Source organism: Osmerus mordax, unplaced genomic scaffold (assembly GCF_038355195.1).
Source record: "Osmerus mordax isolate fOsmMor3 unplaced genomic scaffold, fOsmMor3.pri Scaffold_32, whole genome shotgun sequence".
Taxonomy (NCBI): domain Eukaryota; kingdom Metazoa; phylum Chordata; class Actinopteri; order Osmeriformes; family Osmeridae; genus Osmerus; species Osmerus mordax.
The window spans coordinates 117,465-139,800 of record NW_027120589.1 but is presented as its reverse complement, the minus strand read 5'-3'; the positions used below and the strand labels follow the sequence as shown (position 1 = coordinate 139,800).

General features: G+C 54.3%; 17 non-coding genes and 3 pseudogenes across 17 annotated transcripts; all 20 read left to right on the top strand.

Moving 5' to 3' along the window:
* Positions 1 to 177, top strand: LOC136939871 (U2 spliceosomal RNA; annotated as a pseudogene; the record flags this gene model as incomplete).
* Positions 178 to 981: 804 nt separating this feature from the next.
* Positions 982 to 1,099, top strand: LOC136939832 (U5 spliceosomal RNA). Its single transcript, XR_010876045.1, has one exon. It is a non-coding gene; the product is annotated as a U5 spliceosomal RNA (small nuclear RNA).
* Positions 1,100 to 1,599: 500 nt separating this feature from the next.
* LOC136939869 (U2 spliceosomal RNA) lies at positions 1,600 to 1,790 on the top strand. Its single transcript, XR_010876079.1, has one exon. It is a non-coding gene; the product is annotated as a U2 spliceosomal RNA (small nuclear RNA).
* Positions 1,791 to 2,596: 806 nt separating this feature from the next.
* Positions 2,597 to 2,714, top strand: LOC136939831 (U5 spliceosomal RNA). Its single transcript, XR_010876044.1, has one exon. It is a non-coding gene; the product is annotated as a U5 spliceosomal RNA (small nuclear RNA).
* A 676-nt stretch (positions 2,715 to 3,390) lies between these two features.
* LOC136939868 (U2 spliceosomal RNA) lies at positions 3,391 to 3,581 on the top strand. Its single transcript, XR_010876078.1, has one exon. It is a non-coding gene; the product is annotated as a U2 spliceosomal RNA (small nuclear RNA).
* An 811-nt stretch (positions 3,582 to 4,392) lies between these two features.
* LOC136939830 (U5 spliceosomal RNA) lies at positions 4,393 to 4,510 on the top strand. Its single transcript, XR_010876043.1, has one exon. It is a non-coding gene; the product is annotated as a U5 spliceosomal RNA (small nuclear RNA).
* A 676-nt stretch (positions 4,511 to 5,186) lies between these two features.
* Positions 5,187 to 5,377, top strand: LOC136939867 (U2 spliceosomal RNA). Its single transcript, XR_010876077.1, has one exon. It is a non-coding gene; the product is annotated as a U2 spliceosomal RNA (small nuclear RNA).
* An 803-nt stretch (positions 5,378 to 6,180) lies between these two features.
* LOC136939829 (U5 spliceosomal RNA) lies at positions 6,181 to 6,298 on the top strand. Its single transcript, XR_010876042.1, has one exon. It is a non-coding gene; the product is annotated as a U5 spliceosomal RNA (small nuclear RNA).
* A 500-nt stretch (positions 6,299 to 6,798) lies between these two features.
* On the top strand, positions 6,799 to 6,989 carry LOC136939866 (U2 spliceosomal RNA). Its single transcript, XR_010876076.1, has one exon. It is a non-coding gene; the product is annotated as a U2 spliceosomal RNA (small nuclear RNA).
* An 810-nt stretch (positions 6,990 to 7,799) lies between these two features.
* LOC136939828 (U5 spliceosomal RNA) lies at positions 7,800 to 7,917 on the top strand. The gene has a single exon (XR_010876041.1). It is a non-coding gene; the product is annotated as a U5 spliceosomal RNA (small nuclear RNA).
* Positions 7,918 to 8,593: 676 nt separating this feature from the next.
* LOC136939762 (U2 spliceosomal RNA) lies at positions 8,594 to 8,701 on the top strand (annotated as a pseudogene).
* Positions 8,702 to 15,176: 6,475 nt separating this feature from the next.
* On the top strand, positions 15,177 to 15,355 carry LOC136939758 (U2 spliceosomal RNA; annotated as a pseudogene).
* A 798-nt stretch (positions 15,356 to 16,153) lies between these two features.
* LOC136939826 (U5 spliceosomal RNA) lies at positions 16,154 to 16,271 on the top strand. Its single transcript, XR_010876039.1, has one exon. It is a non-coding gene; the product is annotated as a U5 spliceosomal RNA (small nuclear RNA).
* Positions 16,272 to 16,771: 500 nt separating this feature from the next.
* LOC136939865 (U2 spliceosomal RNA) lies at positions 16,772 to 16,962 on the top strand. The gene has a single exon (XR_010876075.1). It is a non-coding gene; the product is annotated as a U2 spliceosomal RNA (small nuclear RNA).
* Positions 16,963 to 17,773: 811 nt separating this feature from the next.
* Positions 17,774 to 17,891, top strand: LOC136939825 (U5 spliceosomal RNA). The gene has a single exon (XR_010876038.1). It is a non-coding gene; the product is annotated as a U5 spliceosomal RNA (small nuclear RNA).
* A 500-nt stretch (positions 17,892 to 18,391) lies between these two features.
* LOC136939864 (U2 spliceosomal RNA) lies at positions 18,392 to 18,582 on the top strand. Its single transcript, XR_010876074.1, has one exon. It is a non-coding gene; the product is annotated as a U2 spliceosomal RNA (small nuclear RNA).
* An 805-nt stretch (positions 18,583 to 19,387) lies between these two features.
* LOC136939824 (U5 spliceosomal RNA) lies at positions 19,388 to 19,505 on the top strand. The gene has a single exon (XR_010876037.1). It is a non-coding gene; the product is annotated as a U5 spliceosomal RNA (small nuclear RNA).
* A 500-nt stretch (positions 19,506 to 20,005) lies between these two features.
* On the top strand, positions 20,006 to 20,196 carry LOC136939863 (U2 spliceosomal RNA). The gene has a single exon (XR_010876073.1). It is a non-coding gene; the product is annotated as a U2 spliceosomal RNA (small nuclear RNA).
* An 812-nt stretch (positions 20,197 to 21,008) lies between these two features.
* LOC136939823 (U5 spliceosomal RNA) lies at positions 21,009 to 21,126 on the top strand. Its single transcript, XR_010876036.1, has one exon. It is a non-coding gene; the product is annotated as a U5 spliceosomal RNA (small nuclear RNA).
* Positions 21,127 to 21,626: 500 nt separating this feature from the next.
* On the top strand, positions 21,627 to 21,817 carry LOC136939862 (U2 spliceosomal RNA). The gene has a single exon (XR_010876072.1). It is a non-coding gene; the product is annotated as a U2 spliceosomal RNA (small nuclear RNA).
* The last annotated feature ends 519 nt before the right edge of the window (positions 21,818 to 22,336 follow it).

The following is a 22,336-nucleotide window of genomic DNA, read 5'->3' as shown; positions in this document are numbered from 1 at the left end:
TTTTGGCTAAGATCAAGTGTAGTATCTGTTCTTATCAGTTTAATATCTGATATGTCCTCCATGCGAGGACAACATATTAAACGGATTTTTGCAACAGGGAGTCGGAACAGGGGCTCGCTCCGTCCGCTCCGCGCATCGCCCCGGTATTGCAGCGTCTCCGGGAAGGGTGCAATCTTTCTAAGCGTGTCAAAGAGAAAAGCTAGTGAGGGAGGGAGGGAGGGAGGGAGGGAGGGAGGGAGGGAGGGAGGGAAGGAAGGAAGGAAGGAAGGAGGGAGGGAAGGAGGGAATGTCTGAATGAGTGAGGTTTGGGGGAGAGGGGTTTAGGTTAGGGCTAGGGTTTTTGGGGTGAGGGTCAAAAAACCCTCAAAAGGGGGGGGCCCCCCAACAAAGCGGAACAAGCGATCCCTACCAAAAAAACGGGGTGAAAAGGGGGTGTGGGCGGAGCCCTGTCGGCCGGTGGCGTTTTCCCGCCCTTTTAGATATAAAAAAAAAAAAAAAAAAAAAAAAAAAAAAGTGAGTGACTGAGTGAGTGAGTGACTGAGTGAGTGACTGAGTGAGTGAGTGACAGAGAGAGAGAGAGAGAGAGAGAGAGAGAGAGAGAGAGAGAGAGAGAGAGAGAGAGAGAGAGAGCTGGCTGACATTCAGCGGGGCCGAGGTGAAAAACTGGAAGGCAATCGGAATGAGTTTTTTATCGCCGTGTCAGTCGACACCAACACGGAGTGGACTGGCTGGAAGGCGCATACGATAAACACGTACGGATCTTAATGGAGAAAAAGCCATCAATGAAATGGAGAAAGTGCGGTAAGGAAAGAAAAGCCAAGCGGGCGGGCCGAGCCCCTCTGCGGCCCGTGGCGTTTCCGCGCCTTTTTTTTCCCGAGAAGGATGCGGTTCGCCCCGGTTCTCCCCGGTTCGCCCCCGCGGACGGGTGAGTCAGGGCCAACGGAGGGGTTGGGGGTAGGCCGTTTGGGTCGTTTCAAATCGACGCTCTGGTTCCCCTTCAGCACGCACAAGCCTTTCGCCTTTTACTAAAGACTTCCGTGGAGGGGAGCGCCGACGAGTGGAACGTGGTATTTTTGGGAGGCTTTGCCCGAGGGAGGGCAGAGCCTGATGGACGTGTGACAAAAGCAGGGTGAGGTTGGCTTTGGGGTTAGGTGCGTGCCTGCGGGTAAGGCAGGTTTTGTCTTTGCTTCTTCTGTAGCTGTTTCAATTCTGTTGCCTTTTGGCCTGGGCTTTCCGCTTCCGTCCCTGCTTGTCCTGCGGCTTTTGGCCTGGGCTTTCCGCTTCCGTCCCTGCTTGTCCTGCGGCTTTTGGCCTGGGCTTTCCGCTTCCGTCCCTGCTTGTCCTGCGGCTTTTGGCCTGGGCTTTCCGCTTCCGTCCCTGCTTGTCCTGCGGCTTTTGGCCTGGGCTTTCCGCTTCCGTCCCTGCTTGTCCTGCGGCTTTTGGCCTGGGCTTTCCGCTTCCGTCCCTGCTTGTCCTGCGGCTTTTGGCCTCGGCTTTGGTTTTGGCTTTTGGTGGTTTCGGCCGTTCTCGGTGTGGTGACCGAGCGGCCCAGGTGGTGCACGGAGGGTCCGCGCGCCGGGGGCGTCCGATAATGCGGTCATCGCTTCTCGGCCTTTTGGCTAAGATCAAGTGTAGTATCTGTTCTTATCAGTTTAATATCTGATATGTCCTCCATGCGAGGACAACATATTAAACGGATTTTTGCAACAGGGAGTCGGAACAGGGGCTCGCTCCGTCCGCTCCGCGCATCGCCCCGGTATTGCAGCGTCTCCGGGAAGGGTGCAATCTTTCTAAGCGTGTCAAAGAGAAAAGCTAGTGAGGGAGGGAGGGAGGGAGGGAGGGAGGGAGGGAGGGAGGGAGGGAGGGAAGGAAGGAAGGAAGGAAGGAGGGAGGGAAGGAGGGAATGTCTGAATGAGTGAGGTTTGGGGGAGAGGGGTTTAGGTTAGGGCTAGGGTTTTTGGGGTGAGGGTCAAAAAACCCTCAAAAGGGGGGGGCCCCCCAACAAAGCGGAACAAGCGATCCCTACCAAAAAAACGGGGTGAAAAGGGGGTGTGGGCGGAGCCCTGTCGGCCGGTGGCGTTTTCCCGCCCTTTTAGATATAAAAAAAAAAAAAAAAAAAAAAAAAAAAAAGTGAGTGACTGAGTGAGTGAGTGACTGAGTGAGTGACTGAGTGAGTGAGTGACAGAGAGAGAGAGAGAGAGAGAGAGAGAGAGAGAGAGAGAGAGAGAGAGAGAGAGAGAGAGAGCTGGCTGACATTCAGCGGGGCCGAGGTGAAAAACTGGAAGGCAATCGGAATGAGTTTTTTATCGCCGTGTCAGTCGACACCAACACGGAGTGGACTGGCTGGAAGGCGCATACGATAAACACGTACGGATCTTAATGGAGAAAAAGCCATCAATGAAATGGAGAAAGTGCGGTAAGGAAAGAAAAGCCAAGCGGGCGGGCCGAGCCCCTCTGCGGCCCGTGGCGTTTCCGCGCCTTTTTTTTCCCGAGAAGGATGCGGTTCGCCCCGGTTCTCCCCGGTTCGCCCCCGCGGACGGGTGAGTCAGGGCCAACGGAGGGGTTGGGGGTAGGCCGTTTGGGTCGTTTCAAATCGACGCTCTGGTTCCCCTTCAGCACGCACAAGCCTTTCGCCTTTTACTAAAGACTTCCGTGGAGGGGAGCGCCGACGAGTGGAACGTGGTATTTTTGGGAGGCTTTGCCCGAGGGAGGGCAGAGCCTGATGGACGTGTGACAAAAGCAGGGTGAGGTTGGCTTTGGGGTTAGGTGCGTGCCTGCGGGTAAGGCAGGTTTTGTCTTTGCTTCTTCTGTAGCTGTTTCAATTCTGTTGCCTTTTGGCCTGGGCTTTCCGCTTCCGTCCCTGCTTGTCCTGCGGCTTTTGGCCTGGGCTTTCCGCTTCCGTCCCTGCTTGTCCTGCGGCTTTTGGCCTGGGCTTTCCGCTTCCGTCCCTGCTTGTCCTGCGGCTTTTGGCCTGGGCTTTCCGCTTCCGTCCCTGCTTGTCCTGCGGCTTTTGGCCTGGGCTTTCCGCTTCCGTCCCTGCTTGTCCTGCGGCTTTTGGCCTGGGCTTTCCGCTTCCGTCCCTGCTTGTCCTGCGGCTTTTGGCCTGGGCTTTCCGCTTCCGTCCCTGCTTGTCCTGCGGCTTTTGGCCTGGGCTTTCCGCTTCCGTCCCTGCTTGTCCTGCGGCTTTTGGCCTGGGCTTTCCGCTTCCGTCCCTGCTTGTCCTGCGGCTTTTGGCCTGGGCTTTCCGCTTCCGTCCCTGCTTGTCCTGCGGCTTTTGGCCTCGGCTTTGGTTTTGGCTTTTGGTGGTTTCGGCCGTTCTCGGTGTGGTGACCGAGCGGCCCAGGTGGTGCACGGAGGGTCCGCGCGCCGGGGGCGTCCGATAATGCGGTCATCGCTTCTCGGCCTTTTGGCTAAGATCAAGTGTAGTATCTGTTCTTATCAGTTTAATATCTGATATGTCCTCCATGCGAGGACAACATATTAAACGGATTTTTGCAACAGGGAGTCGGAACAGGGGCTCGCTCCGTCCGCTCCGCGCATCGCCCCGGTATTGCAGCGTCTCCGGGAAGGGTGCAATCTTTCTAAGCGTGTCAAAGAGAAAAGCTAGTGAGGGAGGGAGGGAGGGAGGGAGGGAGGGAGGGAGGGAGGGAGGGAGGGAAGGAAGGAAGGAAGGAAGGAGGGAGGGAAGGAGGGAATGTCTGAATGAGTGAGGTTTGGGGGAGAGGGGTTTAGGTTAGGGCTAGGGTTTTTGGGGTGAGGGTCAAAAAACCCTCAAAAGGGGGGGGCCCCCCAACAAAGCGGAACAAGCGATCCCTACCAAAAAAACGGGGTGAAAAGGGGGTGTGGGCGGAGCCCTGTCGGCCGGTGGCGTTTTCCCGCCCTTTTAGATATAAAAAAAAAAAAAAAAAAAAAAAAAAAAAAAGTGAGTGACTGAGTGAGTGAGTGACTGAGTGAGTGACTGAGTGAGTGAGTGACAGAGAGAGAGAGAGAGAGAGAGAGAGAGAGAGAGAGAGAGAGAGAGAGAGAGAGAGAGAGAGAGAGCTGGCTGACATTCAGCGGGGCCGAGGTGAAAAACTGGAAGGCAATCGGAATGAGTTTTTTATCGCCGTGTCAGTCGACACCAACACGGAGTGGACTGGCTGGAAGGCGCATACGATAAACACGTACGGATCTTAATGGAGAAAAAGCCATCAATGAAATGGAGAAAGTGCGGTAAGGAAAGAAAAGCCAAGCGGGCGGGCCGAGCCCCTCTGCGGCCCGTGGCGTTTCCGCGCCTTTTTTTTCCCGAGAAGGATGCGGTTCGCCCCGGTTCTCCCCGGTTCGCCCCCGCGGACGGGTGAGTCAGGGCCAACGGAGGGGTTGGGGGTAGGCCGTTTGGGTCGTTTCAAATCGACGCTCTGGTTCCCCTTCAGCACGCACAAGCCTTTCGCCTTTTACTAAAGACTTCCGTGGAGGGGAGCGCCGACGAGTGGAACGTGGTATTTTTGGGAGGCTTTGCCCGAGGGAGGGCAGAGCCTGATGGACGTGTGACAAAAGCAGGGTGAGGTTGGCTTTGGGGTTAGGTGCGTGCCTGCGGGTAAGGCAGGTTTTGTCTTTGCTTCTTCTGTAGCTGTTTCAATTCTGTTGCCTTTTGGCCTGGGCTTTCCGCTTCCGTCCCTGCTTGTCCTGCGGCTTTTGGCCTGGGCTTTCCGCTTCCGTCCCTGCTTGTCCTGCGGCTTTTGGCCTGGGCTTTCCGCTTCCGTCCCTGCTTGTCCTGCGGCTTTTGGCCTGGGCTTTCCGCTTCCGTCCCTGCTTGTCCTGCGGCTTTTGGCCTGGGCTTTCCGCTTCCGTCCCTGCTTGTCCTGCGGCTTTTGGCCTGGGCTTTCCGCTTCCGTCCCTGCTTGTCCTGCGGCTTTTGGCCTGGGCTTTCCGCTTCCGTCCCTGCTTGTCCTGCGGCTTTTGGCCTGGGCTTTCCGCTTCCGTCCCTGCTTGTCCTGCGGCTTTTGGCCTGGGCTTTCCGCTTCCGTCCCTGCTTGTCCTGCGGCTTTTGGCCTGGGCTTTCCGCTTCCGTCCCTGCTTGTCCTGCGGCTTTTGGCCTCGGCTTTGGTTTTGGCTTTTGGTGGTTTCGGCCGTTCTCGGTGTGGTGACCGAGCGGCCCAGGTGGTGCACGGAGGGTCCGCGCGCCGGGGGCGTCCGATAATGCGGTCATCGCTTCTCGGCCTTTTGGCTAAGATCAAGTGTAGTATCTGTTCTTATCAGTTTAATATCTGATATGTCCTCCATGCGAGGACAACATATTAAACGGATTTTTGCAACAGGGAGTCGGAACAGGGGCTCGCTCCGTCCGCTCCGCGCATCGCCCCGGTATTGCAGCGTCTCCGGGAAGGGTGCAATCTTTCTAAGCGTGTCAAAGAGAAAAGCTAGTGAGGGAGGGAGGGAGGGAGGGAGGGAGGGAGGGAGGGAGGGAAGGAAGGAAGGAAGGAAGGAGGGAGGGAAGGAGGGAATGTCTGAATGAGTGAGGTTTGGGGGAGAGGGGTTTAGGTTAGGGCTAGGGTTTTTGGGGTGAGGGTCAAAAAACCCTCAAAAGGGGGGGGCCCCCCAACAAAGCGGAACAAGCGATCCCTACCAAAAAAACGGGGTGAAAAGGGGGTGTGGGCGGAGCCCTGTCGGCCGGTGGCGTTTTCCCGCCCTTTTAGATATAAAAAAAAAAAAAAAAAAAAAAAAAAAAAAAGTGAGTGACTGAGTGAGTGAGTGACTGAGTGAGTGACTGAGTGAGTGAGTGACAGAGAGAGAGAGAGAGAGAGAGAGAGAGAGAGAGAGAGAGAGAGAGAGAGAGAGAGAGAGAGAGAGCTGGCTGACATTCAGCGGGGCCGAGGTGAAAAACTGGAAGGCAATCGGAATGAGTTTTTTATCGCCGTGTCAGTCGACACCAACACGGAGTGGACTGGCTGGAAGGCGCATACGATAAACACGTACGGATCTTAATGGAGAAAAAGCCATCAATGAAATGGAGAAAGTGCGGTAAGGAAAGAAAAGCCAAGCGGGCGGGCCGAGCCCCTCTGCGGCCCGTGGCGTTTCCGCGCCTTTTTTTTCCCGAGAAGGATGCGGTTCGCCCCGGTTCTCCCCGGTTCGCCCCCGCGGACGGGTGAGTCAGGGCCAACGGAGGGGTTGGGGGTAGGCCGTTTGGGTCGTTTCAAATCGACGCTCTGGTTCCCCTTCAGCACGCACAAGCCTTTCGCCTTTTACTAAAGACTTCCGTGGAGGGGAGCGCCGACGAGTGGAACGTGGTATTTTTGGGAGGCTTTGCCCGAGGGAGGGCAGAGCCTGATGGACGTGTGACAAAAGCAGGGTGAGGTTGGCTTTGGGGTTAGGTGCGTGCCTGCGGGTAAGGCAGGTTTTGTCTTTGCTTCTTCTGTAGCTGTTTCAATTCTGTTGCCTTTTGGCCTGGGCTTTCCGCTTCCGTCCCTGCTTGTCCTGCGGCTTTTGGCCTGGGCTTTCCGCTTCCGTCCCTGCTTGTCCTGCGGCTTTTGGCCTGGGCTTTCCGCTTCCGTCCCTGCTTGTCCTGCGGCTTTTGGCCTGGGCTTTCCGCTTCCGTCCCTGCTTGTCCTGCGGCTTTTGGCCTGGGCTTTCCGCTTCCGTCCCTGCTTGTCCTGCGGCTTTTGGCCTGGGCTTTCCGCTTCCGTCCCTGCTTGTCCTGCGGCTTTTGGCCTCGGCTTTGGTTTTGGCTTTTGGTGGTTTCGGCCGTTCTCGGTGTGGTGACCGAGCGGCCCAGGTGGTGCACGGAGGGTCCGCGCGCCGGGGGCGTCCGATAATGCGGTCATCGCTTCTCGGCCTTTTGGCTAAGATCAAGTGTAGTATCTGTTCTTATCAGTTTAATATCTGATATGTCCTCCATGCGAGGACAACATATTAAACGGATTTTTGCAACAGGGAGTCGGAACAGGGGCTCGCTCCGTCCGCTCCGCGCATCGCCCCGGTATTGCAGCGTCTCCGGGAAGGGTGCAATCTTTCTAAGCGTGTCAAAGAGAAAAGCTAGTGAGGGAGGGAGGGAGGGAGGGAGGGAGGGAGGGAGGGAGGGAGGGAAGGAAGGAAGGAAGGAAGGAGGGAGGGAAGGAGGGAATGTCTGAATGAGTGAGGTTTGGGGGAGAGGGGTTTAGGTTAGGGCTAGGGTTTTTGGGGTGAGGGTCAAAAAACCCTCAAAAGGGGGGGGGCCCCCCAACAAAGCGGAACAAGCGATCCCTACCAAAAAAACGGGGTGAAAAGGGGGTGTGGGCGGAGCCCTGTCGGCCGGTGGCGTTTTCCCGCCCTTTTAGATATAAAAAAAAAAAAAAAAAAAAAAAAAAAAAAAGTGAGTGACTGAGTGAGTGAGTGACTGAGTGAGTGACTGAGTGAGTGAGTGACAGAGAGAGAGAGAGAGAGAGAGAGAGAGAGAGAGAGAGAGAGAGAGAGAGAGAGAGAGAGAGAGAGAGCTGGCTGACATTCAGCGGGGCCGAGGTGAAAAACTGGAAGGCAATCGGAATGAGTTTTTTATCGCCGTGTCAGTCGACACCAACACGGAGTGGACTGGCTGGAAGGCGCATACGATAAACACGTACGGATCTTAATGGAGAAAAAGCCATCAATGAAATGGAGAAAGTGCGGTAAGGAAAGAAAAGCCAAGCGGGCGGGCCGAGCCCCTCTGCGGCCCGTGGCGTTTCCGCGCCTTTTTTTTCCCGAGAAGGATGCGGTTCGCCCCGGTTCTCCCCGGTTCGCCCCCGCGGACGGGTGAGTCAGGGCCAACGGAGGGGTTGGGGGTAGGCCGTTTGGGTCGTTTCAAATCGACGCTCTGGTTCCCCTTCAGCACGCACAAGCCTTTCGCCTTTTACTAAAGACTTCCGTGGAGGGGAGCGCCGACGAGTGGAACGTGGTATTTTTGGGAGGCTTTGCCCGAGGGAGGGCAGAGCCTGATGGACGTGTGACAAAAGCAGGGTGAGGTTGGCTTTGGGGTTAGGTGCGTGCCTGCGGGTAAGGCAGGTTTTGTCTTTGCTTCTTCTGTAGCTGTTTCAATTCTGTTGCCTTTTGGCCTGGGCTTTCCGCTTCCGTCCCTGCTTGTCCTGCGGCTTTTGGCCTGGGCTTTCCGCTTCCGTCCCTGCTTGTCCTGCGGCTTTTGGCCTGGGCTTTCCGCTTCCGTCCCTGCTTGTCCTGCGGCTTTTGGCCTGGGCTTTCCGCTTCCGTCCCTGCTTGTCCTGCGGCTTTTGGCCTGGGCTTTCCGCTTCCGTCCCTGCTTGTCCTGCGGCTTTTGGCCTGGGCTTTCCGCTTCCGTCCCTGCTTGTCCTGCGGCTTTTGGCCTGGGCTTTCCGCTTCCGTCCCTGCTTGTCCTGCGGCTTTTGGCCTGGGCTTTCCGCTTCCGTCCCTGCTTGTCCTGCGGCTTTTGGCCTGGGCTTTCCGCTTCCGTCCCTGCTTGTCCTGCGGCTTTTGGCCTGGGCTTTCCGCTTCCGTCCCTGCTTGTCCTGCGGCTTTTGGCCTCGGCTTTGGTTTTGGCTTTTGGTGGTTTCGGCCGTTCTCGGTGTGGTGACCGAGCGGCCCAGGTGGTGCACGGAGGGTCCGCGCGCCGGGGGCGTCCGATAATGCGGTCATCGCTTCTCGGCCTTTTGGCTAAGATCAAGTGTAGTATCTGTTCTTATCAGATCTTTGAGTTAATAGGTGCAGAGAGCGATCGACTGGCCGGTGGGCGTTACCCTTTTCAGTTGGTTATCCTATCATTTGAGCTGTTTTTTGTGTTGTTTTGCATTTTTCACTGACCCAGATTTTGTCTCTGTTTTGTTCACAGGTCTGCAGTCGGGTGCCGGAGCCAGTGCTGGAGGAGGAGTCACTCACCGGAATTTTCCATTCTTCCACTGGCCCAGCCCAGTGCTGGGCCAGGTGAGTGCCTCCAAGGCCAGTACTTTTCCGGTCCCGCTGTGGGCCTTGTTTTTGTGCTTGTTTTGTGTATTTTTGTGCTGTATTCTGTTACTTGTATTTAGCCTGTTGTTGCTATTGTTGTCAGTTGTTTCCTCTTGTGTCCCCCCCCCCCCCCCCCCTTTTTTTTTTAAGGCCTACATAGTTGTCTTTGTTGTTAGTTTGTTTAGTTTTTGTGGTATTGTGGTGTTTGGTGTAGCCTAGCCACCAATTGCTTGATTGGTGGCAGGTGTGTCCAGTTGAGTGTTGTCAGTGTTTTTCCGTTGTCAGTTGAGTCTCCATCTTGTGGCCGTTTTATCGTGTGTCTTAAGTGTAGTAAGTGTTGAGTAGTTTTTTTTTCCTACCCCCCCCCCCCCCCTCCCCCCCCCCCCTCTTAGGGGCCTATAGTGTTGTTAAGTGTAAATTGTTCATAGTCTGTGGTTTTAGTGTTGTTGGTGTAGCCTAGCCACCAATCTCTGATTGGTGGCGGGAGTGTCCTGTCGATTGGTGTCAGTGTTTTTCCGTGTACTGTCAGTGTGTTTGTCTCCATCTTGTGGTTAGTTTAATTGTTACCTTAGTTTTATTTTTGTCCTCAGTCTTGTTAAGTGTTTTGGTTTCATTTTCCCCGGCCAGTCCCTTAATCCCCCTTTGAGAATTTTATTTAGGTGTTGGTGGTAGTTTTTGTATTGTCCAGTTGTTGTTTGTAACCCCCCACTTGGTTTGTAAGTCCCCCCCTTCCCCCCACCCCCCCCCTCCCCCCATCCCTCCCCCCAACCAGTTTGTCTTCCCCTCTCCTCTTGTGTTGGTGTGCCCCCCCCCCCCCCTCTTGTTACCACTTGCTGTGTCACCCCCACCCCCTAGTCTAACTGTTGTTGTTGTTGTTGTGCCTCCAGAATGTCGGCCGCCCGTGCCGGCATGAGGAGGCACAACAGTGTCCGTTTCATGTTCAAACTTGATGGTGGTGGGAAGAAACTGGAGATGTCCAGATTGGACTTCTCCAGGAACCTGCTGCAGAAGGTTTTGAAGTTCTCTCCGGCGGAGCTTAATTGCATCTTAGCCTTGCCCTCTGGGCAGGGTTTCGATGTCAGTTTTAGCTCCGCAAATGCATTGAAAGAATTTTGGACCAGATATGAGAACAGCAGAGAGAAAATTACCTGCTCCTTTGCCTTGGAGAAACTGACTGACAACACACTAAAAGTGGTGATTGTCAGAATGTTTAATGAGACTGTGAACCCTGAAGATATCTGTGTTTGGTTGAGACGGTACTGCACAGTTAAAGGGGCTCCAGTTAGAGTAAGGGATCTGGACGGCATTTGGAATGGGTCTTGGAGAGTACCCATCCAGCAGGTTCCAGATTCTACAGGTTTTGAAGGACTGAGGCAGTTACCCTCAATGATCGTGTTGGGGGAGAACAGGGGCTTCGTACACTACCAGGGACAGCCAAAGTTGTGCAGAAAGTGTATGAAGCATGGGCACCTCGCGGAGGCGTGCCAGGAAATTGTGTGCGGGAAATGTCGGGAGTTGGGGCACGCCTTCGCGGAGTGCCCAAATGGGAGGGCTTGCAACCTGTGTGGCGAGCTCTCCCACCTGTTCAGAGACTGCCCTCAGTCCTTCGCTAACAAGCTCCGGACGGTCAGGGCGTCCGTGGAGCAGGCGGGACCAGCCAGAGAAGAGAGGGAAAAGGAAGCGGAGAAGGAGAAGGAAAGGGCGGAGGAGGAGGCGGTGAGAGAGATGATGGTGAAGGTGGCGGAGGGCCAAAGAGCGGAAAAGGAGAGAGAAAGAGCGGAGAAAGAGGTGCAGGAGGAGGAAATGGCACAGAGAACGGTCCCGATTTTAAACATTTTAAACCAGGAGGCCGAGCACGGGAGGCAGGAAGAGCGCGAAGAGGAGGAGGGGGAGAGCCCAGGAGAGGCCGCCAGCGCCTCCTCCTCCTCTGACTCCCGTGACTCGGCCGAAAGTGGCGAAAGCGAGGTTTTAATGCCATGTGGCCAACTCCCGGCGGTAGAAAGACACAAAGATCTGTCCTTTGACATCGATCACGCCGGGAAGAGGGGGAGGCCCGAAGTGAGCTCTGAAGAGTCAGATTCCTCTTCCAGGGTATTTCCTTCTAGCTCTCCGAACCAAAAGTCTTTTTTAAATGTAAACCTGGTCACATCGTCCCCTAAGGAGAGCTCGGGCCTCCCCCACAAAAAGAAAACTAAGAGTGAGCAAGAGAGTGTTGACATTTCGTAGGTCCGGTTTTAGTGCTTGTTTTAACTGTTGATTATTACCCTCTGCTTTTATTGTTTTATTGGTTTTATTGATCACCCCTTTTTTAGACCCAACCCACTTCCCTGGTTTTAGTAATGCGCACGTCCCCTTTAACCCCCTTCATCCTTTTTATGGCACTCACAATCACCACTCTTAATGTAAGATCCATTAAGTCAGGTTTTAGAGCCCAGTCCATTTTAACCTTTTTAAGTACTGTACAGACAGATATTGTTTTAATCCAAGAATGTGGACTGCCTTTTAAAACCTTTTATCAACAGTGGGAGAGTAAGTGGAGCCATGGACCCTCAGTATGGAGTGGATCAAATAACAACAAGAACGATGGAGTGGCGGTTTTAATAAAAAATGCACACATCTTGGTGAAGGGGAGCACAGTTTTACACAACGGACGTATGCTCTTACTGAATTTGAATTTTTTAGGGAAGGATTTTAAACTGATAAATGTGTATGGTTTTAGCAGCAAAAATGAGAGGTGCGACCTTTTAGATGACCTGCAGTCCCACCTGCTAGGGAGGGATCCCCTAGTGGTGGGAGGGGATTTTAACTGTGTTTTATCAAGGAAGGATAGGAAAGGAGCCGGAGAGTTTTTTAAAGTAGACAAATCGTCGGTTTTATTACACGGACTTTGTAGGGATTTCAAATTAGTTGACTGTTTTAGATCCCTGCATCCCAGAGAGGAGGGCTTCACCTGGTCCAGTGGCGATGGTACCAGAGCCTCTCGCATTGACTACGTACTGACCCGAGACGCCCCCCCAACCGATGCTAGATTAACCCCGGTATTCTTTTCGGACCACTGTATGCTCACGTGCACCCTTTCACTAACCTCGGGTGTGACGGTAGGGAAGGGTCTGTGGAAACTGAACTGCTCCCTGTTGGAGGACGAAGGGATAACAAGGTCATACAGGGAGCGGTTCAGGGACTGGCAGACCCTTCAAGACATGTTCGAAACACGAGCACAGTGGTGGGAAATGGTGAAACATAGGACACAGACTTTTTTTAAACGGAAAGGGAGGGAAAAAAGAAAGAAAACAGAGAGACGCATGGTGGGACTGCAGAGGAGGTTGGAGAGGTATTTTAAACTTACACAGGAAGGGCTGGATTTTAACGATGAAATAAGAGAGGTGAAAAAAGAAATGGTTTTAATGGCGGAAGAGGTGAGCAGAGGAGTGATTTTAAGAAGCAAAGAGAGAGACCTGGAGGAAGGAGAAAAATGTACCAGGTACTTTTTTAAGAAAATAATCAGCAGGAGCAATGTTTTAACGAGTATCAAAGATAAAAATGGGATTTTAAAAACTGACACACAACAGATTACGAAGGTGGTGGAGGAATTTTATGATGAGTTGTTTGAAAAGAAAGAAGTTTTTAATCACGTCATGGACGAGGTTTTAAGCTTTTTAGACAAAACAGTTGTAAACACCGTGCTTTTATCCCAGGATTTTACCCTTTTAGAAATGGACAAAAACATCAGATGTTTTAAAAAAGGGAAATCCCCAGGCGAGGACGGGCTCCCCCTGGAATTTTATCTGACCTTTTGGGATATTTTAAGACACGACCTGTTGACTGTTTTTAAGGACTTTGAACGACTCGACCGACTACCTGACAGTTTTAGGATGGGCATTGTATCCCTTTTATTCAAGAAAAACGACAAAGCGGACCTAAAGAACTGGCGACCTATCACTCTTTTAAACGTTGACTGTAAACTTTTTAGCAAGATTTTAACCTCTCGTATGTCTTGTGTTTTAGGGGACTTGATCCACCCGGATCAAGCCTGCGCCATCCCGGGAAGGAGGATCACGGACAGCCTGGTACTGATCAGAGACGCCATCTGTTTTGCGAGAGACAGAAACATTCGGCTAGTAGTCCTAAATTTAGATTTTGAGAAAGCCTTTGATCGGGTCTCGCACCAGTACCTTTTCAAGGTACTGCAAAAAGCGGGTTTTCCGGGGAGATTCCTAGCTTGGGTGGGACTGCTGTATGGGGACATTACCAGCAAAATCCTTGTTAACGGGTTCTTATCCAAAGCAGTGGAAGTTAACTGCGGCGTCCGTCAGGGGTGTCCCTTATCCCCCTTACTCTATGTCTGCTGTATAGAGCCGCTGGCGCAGATCTTGAGAAGGGACCAACTCATTTGTGGGTTGGGGATCCCGGGGACTGGGGGACTGACTGCCAAGTGCATTTTATACATGGACGACATCAACATTTTATGCACTGACCTTTTATCCGTAGACAGGACCCTGGACCGGACTGACTGGTTTGGCCTCGCATCGGGTGCCAAGCTTAACAGGGACAAGACAGAGGGGAGACTTTTCGGACCGTGGGGTGGGACAGACATGACTAGGCTTCCCATGACGACGACCCAGACCGACCTCCGCATCCTCGGGGTACAGTTCGACCGGGAGGGGGGAGGGAGCGGAAACTGGGAGGGCTTACTGACAAAAACCCGACAGAGACTGACGTTCTGGGGACTCAGACGACTGACATTTGAAGGCAAGGTTTTAATCATCAAAGCAGTGATTTTACCCTTGTTCTTATTGATCGGTTCTGTTTTTATCCCCCCCAAACCCATTCTTTTAGTCCTCGACAGGATGGTGTTTTATTTCATCTGGGGGTCCAAGTGGGAGCGCCTGAAAAGAGATGTAGTGAAGAGAGCCCCACGAAACGGAGGGAAGGGACTCCCGGATTTTAAAGTGTTCTTTGGTAGCCGGTACACCGCACTCCACCTGGCACTGGCGACGACCCCATCCGGAAACCACAAGACCGCGGCCCTGACCAGATTCTGGATGGGGTCCTACCTCAGGCACCTGCAGTGGATCCCGAAAGACCTGAGGACGCCAGTGTCTTTTAACCTCCCCCCGGCCTACCTTTTTATTAAGACGTTTTTAAAGACACACATTTTAGAGAAAGAACCACTCACCGTTTTAACCAAACACCGCTCTGTTCTCTCTCTTGTGCAGGAACGGGAGGAAGTGACCCGAGTGCGCCGACTCGCCCTGGGTGAGTCGGCCACGGTCTGGCGGAACGTGAGCCACCCTGCCCTGCTGAACAAGCACCGAGACCTCTCCTGGATGGTGGCCCATGAGATCCTCCCGGTCAGAGCCGTCATGCACTCCCGGAGGCTGGCGACGACATCCAGGTGCCCGCGGCCGACTTGTGGCGGAGAGGAGACCGTGAGGCACCTGCTCTGGGAGTGCAGTGCCGCCCGGGACCTGTGGATCCTGGCGGGGCCCCTGATAACCCCGTGCCTGCCGGCAGGGGAGGTCCTAAACGCACAGCTGGTGCTCTACGGGGTGAGCCAGAGGACCATGACATCTGGACAATTCCGCCAACTCTGGCTCACCCTGACATGCTTCAAAGAAGCCCTCTGGACCTCCAGGAACCTGCTGGCGGGGAAGCGCGTGGAGATGTCCACCCAGGCAGCGGCGGAACTGGCTGCAGAGACCCTCGGGTGGTACATCCCACGCGCCATACGGAAGGGGCCCCCCTCCACGTGAAGTGGTCCGGGCGGCAGCGGCCTGGCTGCGCCGGAATGGCTGCCCAGGTCGAGGATCTCCGCTGGGCCCCGGAGGGGGAGGACTCGGTGGCTTGTTCAGCGGGGCAGGTAGAGGCAAGCCAGACAAGCTCATCCCGGTCCTGCACAATTGAGGAACAGAACCTTTAAATGCACTCATACACACACACTCACATAGCCACACAAGACACATAGCCACATACGCACACACACACACATAGTCACACACACACGTCACATTTTTAAAGACACATTGTAAAACATTCCTTTAAAGATGTCTTAACCAAGTGTACATTCTTTTATGGCTTTTTAACACTGCTGTATTTATTCATGATCACCTTGTTGTTTTAGCGGGCACTTTTTAACTACGATTTCGATTCAGTGCTTTTAAAGTAATTACACCAGTGTTTTAGCGCCCCCTATGCCCTGTAATTAATGTACCTTTTAAGAAAAGAAAAGACATGTAAAACGAATTGTTTTTATGAACTGTCAACGGTGAGAACCAATAAATTTTTCTCAAAAGAAAAAAAATCTGTTCTTATCAGTTTAATATCTGATATGTCCTCCATGCGAGGACAACATATTAAACGGATTTTTGCAACAGGGAGTCGGAACAGGGGCTCGCTCCGTCCGCTCCGCGCATCGCCCCGGTATTGCAGCGTCTCCGGGAAGGGTGCAATCTTTCTAAGCGTGTCAAAGAGAAAAGCTAGTGAGGGAGGGAGGGAGGGAGGGAGGGAGGGAGGGAGGGAAGGAAGGAAGGAAGGAAGGAGGGAGGGAAGGAGGGAATGTCTGAATGAGTGAGGTTTGGGGGAGAGGGGTTTAGGTTAGGGCTAGGGTTTTTGGGGTGAGGGTCAAAAAACCCTCAAAAGGGGGGGGCCCCCCAACAAAGCGGAACAAGCGATCCCTACCAAAAAAACGGGGGTGAAAAGGGGGTGTGGGCGGAGCCCTGTCGGCCGGTGGCGTTTTCCCGCCCTTTTAGATATAAAAAAAAAAAAAAAAAAAAAAAAAAAAAAAGTGAGTGACTGAGTGAGTGAGTGACTGAGTGAGTGACTGAGTGAGTGAGTGACAGAGAGAGAGAGAGAGAGAGAGAGAGAGAGAGAGAGAGAGAGAGAGAGAGAGAGAGAGAGAGAGCTGGCTGACATTCAGCGGGGCCGAGGTGAAAAACTGGAAGGCAATCGGAATGAGTTTTTTATCGCCGTGTCAGTCGACACCAACACGGAGTGGACTGGCTGGAAGGCGCATACGATAAACACGTACGGATCTTAATGGAGAAAAAGCCATCAATGAAATGGAGAAAGTGCGGTAAGGAAAGAAAAGCCAAGCGGGCGGGCCGAGCCCCTCTGCGGCCCGTGGCGTTTCCGCGCCTTTTTTTTCCCGAGAAGGATGCGGTTCGCCCCGGTTCTCCCCGGTTCGCCCCCGCGGACGGGTGAGTCAGGGCCAACGGAGGGGTTGGGGGTAGGCCGTTTGGGTCGTTTCAAATCGACGCTCTGGTTCCCCTTCAGCACGCACAAGCCTTTCGCCTTTTACTAAAGACTTCCGTGGAGGGGAGCGCCGACGAGTGGAACGTGGTATTTTTGGGAGGCTTTGCCCGAGGGAGGGCAGAGCCTGATGGACGTGTGACAAAAGCAGGGTGAGGTTGGCTTTGGGGTTAGGTGCGTGCCTGCGGGTAAGGCAGGTTTTGTCTTTGCTTCTTCTGTAGCTGTTTCAATTCTGTTGCCTTTTGGCCTGGGCTTTCCGCTTCCGTCCCTGCTTGTCCTGCGGCTTTTGGCCTGGGCTTTCCGCTTCCGTCCCTGCTTGTCCTGCGGCTTTTGGCCTGGGCTTTCCGCTTCCGTCCCTGCTTGTCCTGCGGCTTTTGGCCTGGGCTTTCCGCTTCCGTCCCTGCTTGTCCTGCGGCTTTTGGCCTGGGCTTTCCGCTTCCGTCCCTGCTTGTCCTGCGGCTTTTGGCCTGGGCTTTCCGCTTCCGTCCCTGCTTGTCCTGCGGCTTTTGGCCTCGGCTTTGGTTTTGGCTTTTGGTGGTTTCGGCCGTTCTCGGTGTGGTGACCGAGCGGCCCAGGTGGTGCACGGAGGGTCCGCGCGCCGGGGGCGTCCGATAATGCGGTCATCGCTTCTCGGCCTTTTGGCTAAGATCAAGTGTAGTATCTGTTCTTATCAGTTTAATATCTGATATGTCCTCCATGCGAGGACAACATATTAAACGGATTTTTGCAACAGGGAGTCGGAACAGGGGCTCGCTCCGTCCGCTCCGCGCATCGCCCCGGTATTGCAGCGTCTCCGGGAAGGGTGCAATCTTTCTAAGCGTGTCAAAGAGAAAAGCTAGTGAGGGAGGGAGGGAGGGAGGGAGGGAGGGAGGGAGGGAGGGAGGGAGGGAAGGAAGGAAGGAAGGAAGGAGGGAGGGAAGGAGGGAATGTCTGAATGAGTGAGGTTTGGGGGAGAGGGGTTTAGGTTAGGGCTAGGGTTTTTGGGGTGAGGGTCAAAAAACCCTCAAAAGGGGGGGGCCCCCCAACAAAGCGGAACAAGCGATCCCTACCAAAAAAACGGGGTGAAAAGGGGGTGTGGGCGGAGCCCTGTCGGCCGGTGGCGTTTTCCCGCCCTTTTAGATATAAAAAAAAAAAAAAAAAAAAAAAAAAAAAAAGTGAGTGACTGAGTGAGTGAGTGACTGAGTGAGTGACTGAGTGAGTGAGTGACAGAGAGAGAGAGAGAGAGAGAGAGAGAGAGAGAGAGAGAGAGAGAGAGAGAGAGAGAGAGAGAGAGCTGGCTGACATTCAGCGGGGCCGAGGTGAAAAACTGGAAGGCAATCGGAATGAGTTTTTTATCGCCGTGTCAGTCGACACCAACACGGAGTGGACTGGCTGGAAGGCGCATACGATAAACACGTACGGATCTTAATGGAGAAAAAGCCATCAATGAAATGGAGAAAGTGCGGTAAGGAAAGAAAAGCCAAGCGGGCGGGCCGAGCCCCTCTGCGGCCCGTGGCGTTTCCGCGCCTTTTTTTTCCCGAGAAGGATGCGGTTCGCCCCGGTTCTCCCCGGTTCGCCCCCGCGGACGGGTGAGTCAGGGCCAACGGAGGGGTTGGGGGTAGGCCGTTTGGGTCGTTTCAAATCGACGCTCTGGTTCCCCTTCAGCACGCACAAGCCTTTCGCCTTTTACTAAAGACTTCCGTGGAGGGGAGCGCCGACGAGTGGAACGTGGTATTTTTGGGAGGCTTTGCCCGAGGGAGGGCAGAGCCTGATGGACGTGTGACAAAAGCAGGGTGAGGTTGGCTTTGGGGTTAGGTGCGTGCCTGCGGGTAAGGCAGGTTTTGTCTTTGCTTCTTCTGTAGCTGTTTCAATTCTGTTGCCTTTTGGCCTGGGCTTTCCGCTTCCGTCCCTGCTTGTCCTGCGGCTTTTGGCCTGGGCTTTCCGCTTCCGTCCCTGCTTGTCCTGCGGCTTTTGGCCTGGGCTTTCCGCTTCCGTCCCTGCTTGTCCTGCGGCTTTTGGCCTGGGCTTTCCGCTTCCGTCCCTGCTTGTCCTGCGGCTTTTGGCCTGGGCTTTCCGCTTCCGTCCCTGCTTGTCCTGCGGCTTTTGGCCTGGGCTTTCCGCTTCCGTCCCTGCTTGTCCTGCGGCTTTTGGCCTCGGCTTTGGTTTTGGCTTTTGGTGGTTTCGGCCGTTCTCGGTGTGGTGACCGAGCGGCCCAGGTGGTGCACGGAGGGTCCGCGCGCCGGGGGCGTCCGATAATGCGGTCATCGCTTCTCGGCCTTTTGGCTAAGATCAAGTGTAGTATCTGTTCTTATCAGTTTAATATCTGATATGTCCTCCATGCGAGGACAACATATTAAACGGATTTTTGCAACAGGGAGTCGGAACAGGGGCTCGCTCCGTCCGCTCCGCGCATCGCCCCGGTATTGCAGCGTCTCCGGGAAGGGTGCAATCTTTCTAAGCGTGTCAAAGAGAAAAGCTAGTGAGGGAGGGAGGGAGGGAGGGAGGGAGGGAGGGAGGGAGGGAAGGAAGGAAGGAAGGAAGGAGGGAGGGAAGGAGGGAATGTCTGAATGAGTGAGGTTTGGGGGAGAGGGGTTTAGGTTAGGGCTAGGGTTTTTGGGGTGAGGGTCAAAAAACCCTCAAAAGGGGGGGGCCCCCCAACAAAGCGGAACAAGCGATCCCTACCAAAAAAACGGGGTGAAAAGGGGGTGTGGGCGGAGCCCTGTCGGCCGGTGGCGTTTTCCCGCCCTTTTAGATATAAAAAAAAAAAAAAAAAAAAAAAAAAAAAAAGTGAGTGACTGAGTGAGTGAGTGACTGAGTGAGTGACTGAGTGAGTGAGTGACAGAGAGAGAGAGAGAGAGAGAGAGAGAGAGAGAGAGAGAGAGAGAGAGAGAGAGAGAGAGAGAGAGAGCTGGCTGACATTCAGCGGGGCCGAGGTGAAAAACTGGAAGGCAATCGGAATGAGTTTTTTATCGCCGTGTCAGTCGACACCAACACGGAGTGGACTGGCTGGAAGGCGCATACGATAAACACGTACGGATCTTAATGGAGAAAAAGCCATCAATGAAATGGAGAAAGTGCGGTAAGGAAAGAAAAGCCAAGCGGGCGGGCCGAGCCCCTCTGCGGCCCGTGGCGTTTCCGCGCCTTTTTTTTCCCGAGAAGGATGCGGTTCGCCCCGGTTCTCCCCGGTTCGCCCCCGCGGACGGGTGAGTCAGGGCCAACGGAGGGGTTGGGGGTAGGCCGTTTGGGTCGTTTCAAATCGACGCTCTGGTTCCCCTTCAGCACGCACAAGCCTTTCGCCTTTTACTAAAGACTTCCGTGGAGGGGAGCGCCGACGAGTGGAACGTGGTATTTTTGGGAGGCTTTGCCCGAGGGAGGGCAGAGCCTGATGGACGTGTGACAAAAGCAGGGTGAGGTTGGCTTTGGGGTTAGGTGCGTGCCTGCGGGTAAGGCAGGTTTTGTCTTTGCTTCTTCTGTAGCTGTTTCAATTCTGTTGCCTTTTGGCCTGGGCTTTCCGCTTCCGTCCCTGCTTGTCCTGCGGCTTTTGGCCTGGGCTTTCCGCTTCCGTCCCTGCTTGTCCTGCGGCTTTTGGCCTGGGCTTTCCGCTTCCGTCCCTGCTTGTCCTGCGGCTTTTGGCCTGGGCTTTCCGCTTCCGTCCCTGCTTGTCCTGCGGCTTTTGGCCTGGGCTTTCCGCTTCCGTCCCTGCTTGTCCTGCGGCTTTTGGCCTGGGCTTTCCGCTTCCGTCCCTGCTTGTCCTGCGGCTTTTGGCCTCGGCTTTGGTTTTGGCTTTTGGTGGTTTCGGCCGTTCTCGGTGTGGTGACCGAGCGGCCCAGGTGGTGCACGGAGGGTCCGCGCGCCGGGGGCGTCCGATAATGCGGTCATCGCTTCTCGGCCTTTTGGCTAAGATCAAGTGTAGTATCTGTTCTTATCAGTTTAATATCTGATATGTCCTCCATGCGAGGACAACATATTAAACGGATTTTTGCAACAGGGAGTCGGAACAGGGGCTCGCTCCGTCCGCTCCGCGCATCGCCCCGGTATTGCAGCGTCTCCGGGAAGGGTGCAATCTTTCTAAGCGTGTCAAAGAGAAAAGCTAGTGAGGGAGGGAGGGAGGGAGGGAGGGAGGGAGGGAGGGAGGGAGGGAGGGAAGGAAGGAAGGAAGGAAGGAGGGAGGGAAGGAGGGAATGTCTGAATGAGTGAGGTTTGGGGGAGAGGGGTTTAGGTTAGGGCTAGGGTTTTTGGGGTGAGGGTCAAAAAACCCTCAAAAGGGGGGGGCCCCCCAACAAAGCGGAACAAGCGATCCCTACCAAAAAAACGGGGTGAAAAGGGGGTGTGGGCGGAGCCCTGTCGGCCGGTGGCGTTTTCCCGCCCTTTTAGATATAAAAAAAAAAAAAAAAAAAAAAAAAAAAAAAGTGAGTGACTGAGTGAGTGAGTGACTGAGTGAGTGACTGAGTGAGTGAGTGACAGAGAGAGAGAGAGAGAGAGAGAGAGAGAGAGAGAGAGAGAGAGAGAGAGAGAGAGAGAGAGAGAGCTGGCTGACATTCAGCGGGGCCGAGGTGAAAAACTGGAAGGCAATCGGAATGAGTTTTTTATCGCCGTGTCAGTCGACACCAACACGGAGTGGACTGGCTGGAAGGCGCATACGATAAACACGTACGGATCTTAATGGAGAAAAAGCCATCAATGAAATGGAGAAAGTGCGGTAAGGAAAGAAAAGCCAAGCGGGCGGGCCGAGCCCCTCTGCGGCCCGTGGCGTTTCCGCGCCTTTTTTTTTCCCGAGAAGGATGCGGTTCGCCCCGGTTCTCCCCGGTTCGCCCCCGCGGACGGGTGAGTCAGGGCCAACGGAGGGGTTGGGGGTAGGCCGTTTGGGTCGTTTCAAATCGACGCTCTGGTTCCCCTTCAGCACGCACAAGCCTTTCGCCTTTTACTAAAGACTTCCGTGGAGGGGAGCGCCGACGAGTGGAACGTGGTATTTTTGGGAGGCTTTGCCCGAGGGAGGGCAGAGCCTGATGGACGTGTGACAAAAGCAGGGTGAGGTTGGCTTTGGGGTTAGGTGCGTGCCTGCGGGTAAGGCAGGTTTTGTCTTTGCTTCTTCTGTAGCTGTTTCAATTCTGTTGCCTTTTGGCCTGGGCTTTCCGCTTCCGTCCCTGCTTGTCCTGCGGCTTTTGGCCTGGGCTTTCCGCTTCCGTCCCTGCTTGTCCTGCGGCTTTTGGCCTGGGCTTTCCGCTTCCGTCCCTGCTTGTCCTGCGGCTTTTGGCCTGGGCTTTCCGCTTCCGTCCCTGCTTGTCCTGCGGCTTTTGGCCTGGGCTTTCCGCTTCCGTCCCTGCTTGTCCTGCGGCTTTTGGCCTGGGCTTTCCGCTTCCGTCCCTGCTTGTCCTGCGGCTTTTGGCCTCGGCTTTGGTTTTGGCTTTTGGTGGTTTCGGCCGTTCTCGGTGTGGTGACCGAGCGGCCCAGGTGGTGCACGGAGGGTCCGCGCGCCGGGGGCGTCCGATAATGCGGTCATCGCTTCTCGGCCTTTTGGCTAAGATCAAGTGTAGTATCTGTTCTTATCAGTTTAATATCTGATATGTCCTCCATGCGAGGACAACATATTAAACGGATTTTTGCAACAGGGAGTCGGAACAGGGGCTCGCTCCGTCCGCTCCGCGCATCGCCCCGGTATTGCAGCGTCTCCGGGAAGGGTGCAATCTTTCTAAGCGTGTCAAAGAGAAAAGCTAGTGAGGGAGGGAGGGAGGGAGGGAGGGAGGGAGGGAGGGAGGGAAGGAAGGAAGGAAGGAAGGAGGGAGGGAAGGAGGGAATGTCTGAATGAGTGAGGTTTGGGGGAGAGGGGTTTAGGTTAGGGCTAGGGTTTTTGGGGTGAGGGTCAAAAAACCCTCAAAAGGGGGGGGCCCCCCAACAAAGCGGAACAAGCGATCCCTACCAAAAAAACGGGGTGAAAAGGGGGTGTGGGCGGAGCCCTGTCGGCCGGTGGCGTTTTCCCGCCCTTTTAGATATAAAAAAAAAAAAAAAAAAAAAAAAAAAAAAGTGAGTGACTGAGTGAGTGAGTGACTGAGTGAGTGACTGAGTGAGTGAGTGACAGAGAGAGAGAGAGAGAGAGAGAGAGAGAGAGAGAGAGAGAGAGAGAGAGAGAGAGAGAGAGAGAGAGCTGGCTGACATTCAGCGGGGCCGAGGTGAAAAACTGGAAGGCAATCGGAATGAGTTTTTTATCGCC